This window comes from Thamnophis sirtalis, unplaced genomic scaffold (genome assembly GCF_051295495.1).
Source record: "Thamnophis sirtalis isolate CommonGarterSnake01/CBP01778 unplaced genomic scaffold, rThaSir2_p1.2 scaffold_3, whole genome shotgun sequence".
Lineage (NCBI taxonomy): Eukaryota > Metazoa > Chordata > Lepidosauria > Squamata > Natricidae > Thamnophis > Thamnophis sirtalis.
The window spans coordinates 25,761,458-25,767,780 of NW_028261383.1; positions in this window are offsets into that span (position 1 = coordinate 25,761,458).

Sequence of the window (6,323 nt, forward strand, 5' to 3'; positions counted from 1 at the left end):
CTTCCTTGTGCCCCCCCCCCAAACACAGAAAAAAGACCCAGAGCGGAGTTGGAGGAGGAATAGCAGAAGCTTGCTAGGCGGAGTTGTGGGAGGAGTGAGTAGCTGTAGCCGGGCACAGTAGTAGAGGCAGTCGGGATTCTGGACTGCTTCCGCTTCTCTCCTCGCTCCACTTAACAGCACAGCTCCTCACAGAAAGAGATGGGTGGGGGAGGTAGAGAGAGAGAGAGAGAGTGAGAGAGCGAAAAAGAAAGAAAGAGGCTGAAGCGGTCCAGAATCCCCAGGGCCTCTACTATTGTGCCCGGCTACAGCCACTCACTCTTCTAACAACTCCGCCTCAGCTCACGCTACTACTACTACAACCCTGCCCCGGGCGATTTTGTCTGTGTAGTGGGGGACAAGGAAGTCAAAGGGAGACTTGAGGTGCCAAAGACTCACTCACTCTGTTTGTGTGTGTGTGTGTGTGTGTGTGTCTGTCTGTCTCTATGTCTGTGAGAAGCTGTGCTGTTAAGGGGGTGCAGGGAGAGGCGCTGAAGCAGTCCAGAATCCCCACTGCTTCTACTAATGCTCCTGCTCTGCTTCAGCTACTCACTCCTCCCGCGCCTCCGCCTCGACTCCCACTCCGCCCCTGGCCTTTTTGTGTGTGTGGTGGGAGACAAGGAAGTCAACAGGAGTCTTGGGGTGCCGAAGAGATTGTCTGTCCCTCTATGTCTGTCTGTCTGTGAGGAGCTGATAAAACATAAAACCATCTTCCAGTTACATGCAGTGTTTCGGTTGGTTACAAACGTTTTGTGGATCCTCTCCATAGTCCTCACTTACAATTTATATAAAATCTCATATTATCAATCTAGTATATATGTATACATGATTATCATGATTAATCATTTATTAAATAAATTTAATATTTTATCACCGCGGACCAGTCAGCCTTTGATAATTTTACCGTGGCCCGCTGAGCGCGCGCAGGGGTGGGGGGGCGTTGTTCTGCAGCGATCATGGCCCCCAGCCATTAATGTCTAAACTGCTGCAAGATATACTTAAATATTGATAAAATGTGAGGGGGTGTACTCACTTCTGTGATATCTATCCATCCATGTCTGTCTCTGTCTCTGTCTCTCTCTGTGTATGTATGTGTGTATGCGTGTATGTGTATATATCCTCTATCTATCTATCTATCATCTATCTATCTATTTATCTATTTATCCATCCATCCATCCATCCATCCATCCATCCCTCTCTATCTATCAATCACCTATCCACCATCTATCTATCTATTCTAGCTGGCTGGGCAATTTGGGGAGTTGAAGTCCAAAAGTGTTAAAGTTGCTGAGATTGAGAAATGAGGATGAAACAAAAGGGAAGAGAATGAAACAAGGTCGTAGAGAGAGATTGCAAAATGAAAGGGCAACTTCTCTTTTTATTTCCTTCCACCCCCACCACCCCCACCACCCCCACCGTGCCTCTCTGGCAATTGGCTGCCCAGGAGGTGGGGAGGGGAAGATGTTTCACAGACAGCTGCCACCCGCCCATCTCTCTCTCTCTCTCTCTCTCCGCCTCCCCATCTGACCTCGGCTGCTCCACGGCGGAGACCCCAGAAGGCAAGCAAAAAAAAAAAAAAAAAAAAGGGCTCAGGAGTGGGGGAAGGAAACAAACCCCATCACGTTCCTATCTGTGAAAGCTCCCCGCTCCCTTCCTGGGCAGCCAATTGCCAGAGAGGCAGTGTGTGTACGTGTGTGTGTGTGGGGGGGGGGGGTTGGCAGCCCGCGGCGCGCCTAGTCCGCTGTGGAACGCGCTGCCACCCACCCAGCGCTCGCTCTCTCCCCCCCTCCAATCTCCCGCTTCTGCTTCGACCGGCCAGCAACTTGTCCCTGCTTGCCCGGGGACTGGCCTCTGATTGGCTGGCGGGGAGAAAGCCTCGCCAGGGAAGGAGGCGAGGACTCCGCGGTGACGTCATGGGGACGGCGCCCCCAGGTAGCGGCGAACCGAACGCGCTCCGTCTCCACGAGCTACCAAGGCGGCCGGGCGGGCGGCCGGGGTGGGAGTGGGGTTTGGACCGGAGAGGCGGCTCTCGGGTTCGAGTCCCGGGGTTGATCTCAGGCTGCGCGTGTGGGTGAAGAGGCAGCAGGGATCATGGCCCCCGGCCGCTGCAGCGATCATGGCCCCCGGCCGCTGCGCGGCCCGGTGCCAGATACTCCACGGCCCGGCACCGGTCCGCGGACCGGGGGTTGGGGACCACTGATTTATTTGACTAGATCTATTATTACAGTTCTGCTGTGATCCCTTCCCCAAAAGAAGTCTCCCACAGGCTTCTTCTTTTCTGCGCAATTCACAACCTGCATCCGCTTAAATAGGTGCCCGGACGCTCCCCCTGGGGCTGCGTTTCTGACGTTCTCTCCGCCTTCTTCTGTCTAATAGCTTCACCTAGGGTCCTAGGATTTTATCTTGTACTAAGTGCTAAGAAGAGTCAGAAGTCAATGCCTTTTTTTTCTTTTTTCCCCTTTATCTCGCAACATTGAATTTATGTTGGAATTTTGAACGAGAGGAATTTTTATCATGCATGATTAAAAGCTTAACCAAAAATGGTTTCAAATACATACATTAATTCAGAAAATTTAAAGCTTAATAAATAACTGAAGCCAGAGATGTTTCTTTGGAACTGATTGATAAAAACCTAGGGGGAAAACGCATGGAACTTAGTTTTTATATTTGATAAAAGAACAAGATTTTTATATGCACAAGAGTGGAAAGATTTGAAAATACCCCAAGGACTTGCTGAGATGGCAAAATTGACCGTTTGGATAAAGACTTTGATTAATTGTAACACTGCTTTGAAAAAATTGATGATTACAAAAGACGGTAGATAAGCGATAAAAAGTAAGTAACAGACACAGTAAGAATTTAAATGTATCTCTCTTATAAAAGAAAGTTGGAAGTTGTTTCTGTGTGTTCTTTTTTTTCCTCGGCTCTGCTTTCTTTTTCTTTCTTTTCTTTTTTTCTAATTCCCATCCTATGTATTAGTTTTTGTTGGCTTTTATTTTCCTAGATTAAAAAAAAAATCTAATAAAACTATCTCTTAAAAAAGAACAACGGAAGATTCGGCCCTATAGGACTCCTTCCCATCCTGTCCCACATGTGAAGGGCGCTGTGGGGGCTGGAGAAGTCACGGCAAAGACTCCCAAAGAATCACCCACCCACCCCCCACATTCAGGAGTGGAGGCAGTGCTGGAGAAAAGAGGGGACTGCAAGGAGTGAGGTGGAGGGAAGGGGAATGCTGGCGGATCCTGAAAGGATAAAGGAGAAGGAACTTTTCTCCCTTGCAAAAAAAGGGGAATATTCTCCCCCCCCCATTTTCCCCCCAATAGCCGAGCAGATCTTTTCGGGAGCCCCTGGAAGAAGCTGCCACGAGTAGCGGAGCCTGAGCGCACCTTTGGTGATCTGCAGAGGACCCCAGCAAAATCCCCCACCGCCCGAGGACTGAGAAGGGGCCAGTCAGTCAGTCGCCAAACCTCGTGGAAGCAAGAAGGAGGGGGGGTCTACTCGGTGGGACCCCTTTTGTCTCAGGGGCCAGTGGATGGATGTCTTCGGGCAACTCTCAGCCCAACGGGGAGGCGGGAGAGCGAGAAACCCATCTGGATTGAAGGAAGGCTTGGCCGTTCTCTGGCCCTTTGCCTGCCTGATTTACACCACCGCGCTGTGATGTTGGTAACAGTTTGGGTAATGAAACGTCTGCAAGAAAACAACGAAGTTCAGAAAGCACTAAGGATCCCTTAAGTTTAAACATGAGCTACAAATATTCTCTGGTCTTCTGCAGTCAGGACATACGCCAAAGATTGAAAATCAGGCTTGTCAGATGCCACATCTTTTCTATCCTGCTCTACGGAGTGGAGAGTTGGTCTCTTGACAGAAAGCCCCTTGAAGAGACTAGAAGCATCTAAAATGTGGGTTTACAGGTGGATGTTACTATAAGTTGGGTTGGCAAAATCAGAAATGAGGAGGTGATAAGCCGCCTGGAAAAGCCAAGAGAAATAATCGAAACCAAAAATAGTGAAAGTTAGAATATTTTGGATATGTGATGCGACACCCGGAAAAATACGCCACTTCATCCTCCAGGGAAAGATTGAAGGTAAATGAGGTCGTGGCAGAAGAAGAACATCATGGCTTCAAAATCTAAGGGACTGGTTTGGACAAAACTCAGCAGAACTTTTTCCTGCGGCTGTTGATAAAAATAGGATCGCCAGTATGATCACCAAAGTCAGATGACGGATAAGGCACAAGAAGAAAAAGATTGATGTCTCTTCTGGGGGAGGAGCGCCATCTAGCGGAGTTTTTTTTAACAAAAGGCAACTTGAGTTTCTTAGGGTTTTTTTTTCTTCTAATTAGAGAAGCGAAACGTTTGCAAAAGGAAAAAAATAGAAAATTCAGTTGTCTTTGGGGGGGGTGCACTTTTGGGACACTTTCTTTCTCCCCTAAGTAATGATTGATACAAAATCTACGCCCCAGTTTCCAAAATTGCATGGATAGAACACACTAAACCTTCAGTTAGAGACTTTTTGGATTACATCAATAATTATTTCAGGAAGTGGGGTCGGTCAATCCAACTGCCTCTGAAAAAAAGTTTTAAAGAGTGTTGGACATCAGAGCTCGGAGAAATAGGGCCACCCTCTGTAAGATTGGCACGTTGGAATGGAGGAGCCGCTTTAAATACCCCTTCCAAACAGTGAATATTTAAACACAGCAATGCAATGCCTGGGCACCTTAAGAGGGTTTTCTCTCCAGTGAGATTTGAATAGTTGGACGCAATTGTGAAATATGGAAGGTTTAACCAACTTCTTTTTGATGAATGTAAGTCTATTTGCAGAGCCTGAGAGATACAGGATACCGAATCCAGCTGTGTTTTTCAACCTTGGCAACTTTAAGACGTGTGGACCCTGCTGCCCCTTTCCCGGCTCTTCCCTCTGGGCTTGGCTGAGCAGGAAGCCTTCGGCCAGGGCCACCGCCTGGGAACAGCTCTCGGCTCCGCACTCCCTCACCCAGCTGGCCATCTCCGGGGGCAGCACGGCCAGCAGCTGCTCCAGCACCACCAGGTCCAGCATCTCCCCTTTGCTGATCCTTTCTTTCCGGCCGCAGCCATTGACGGTACAGCCGGTGCAAGCGGCTGCAAAACTCCCGGGGCCCCTCGGCCTCCTGAGTCCTGGCGGCAGCGATCAAGACCGCGGAAGCGCCGTCGGTGGATCTCTGGGCTGAAGGAGTCCTTGGGAGGCCTTTCGGGCGACTTCTTTCCCCGGAGCCCCCTCCGTTCCCCTTATGAAGGGCGGCAGGAACTTCGACTGCTCCCATACGGTACCCGGAGACTTCTCCGCCGGGTTTTCTGCTCGAGGATAGACAAAACAAGTCCAAGAGCTGCCCTCCAACCTCCACCACGTCCCCTAATCTCCCGGTTTCCAGGAGGAGAAACGGGGCTCGGTTTAATCGAGGCTTCGGCGATTGAGGAGAGCAACTGCCAACCGCTCCCGTCACAATTTCCCTGGCACCTCATCTCCGAGTCCCAGACGATACCGGCTTGCTAGACCGGACCTTCCATTTCCCGCCTGCAGAGGGAGCTCTCGGCGGCAACTCTTGTAGCCGGAGCTGCAGCTGAAAAGCGCGCTGCACAAGCTGCTGAAGATGTGTAGGGAATGCGGAGAAGGTCCTGCGCCTTGCAGGAAAATCGGAGACCCTCCATTGAAAGTTGGGGGCTTTCTTCATCTCCGAGTCTAGCTCAGGACGGACGGGTTGGGGGAGCTAGACAGCGGAAGGCGTCTGGTAGCATCTTCCCCTACTAGCACATTTCTCTAAATAAAAAGAAGCTTCATGAATGCATAGAGGCTAGAATGGTACAGGATTTAAATCAGGGAATTGAGGGTGGGGGAGTTGGATTTGGGGCTACAAACGAGGGAAAGTCTTGCCCTCTTTCCCGCCAAGGTGGCGCAGTGGTTAAATGCAGCACTGCAGGCTACTGCTAGATCAGCAGGTCAGCGGTTCAAATCTCACCGGCTCAGGGTTGACTCAGCCTTCCATCCTTCCGAGGTGGGGTAAAATGAGGACCCAGATTGTTGGGGGCAATATGCTGACTCTCTGTAAACCGCTTAGAGAGGCCTGAAAGGCCTATGAAGCGGTATATAAGTCCACTGCTATTTGAAGTTCGCAGGTGTGGCTGGATCCGTGGCTCGCCTCGTGTCATAAGGGTCCTCTCCCCCCTATTCCCTTCGTGGACACCAGTGTTAGAAACAGTGCACATTCGCATGTGGAACTAGCCAAGACAACAACTTGAAAGCAGCAAAGAAGTT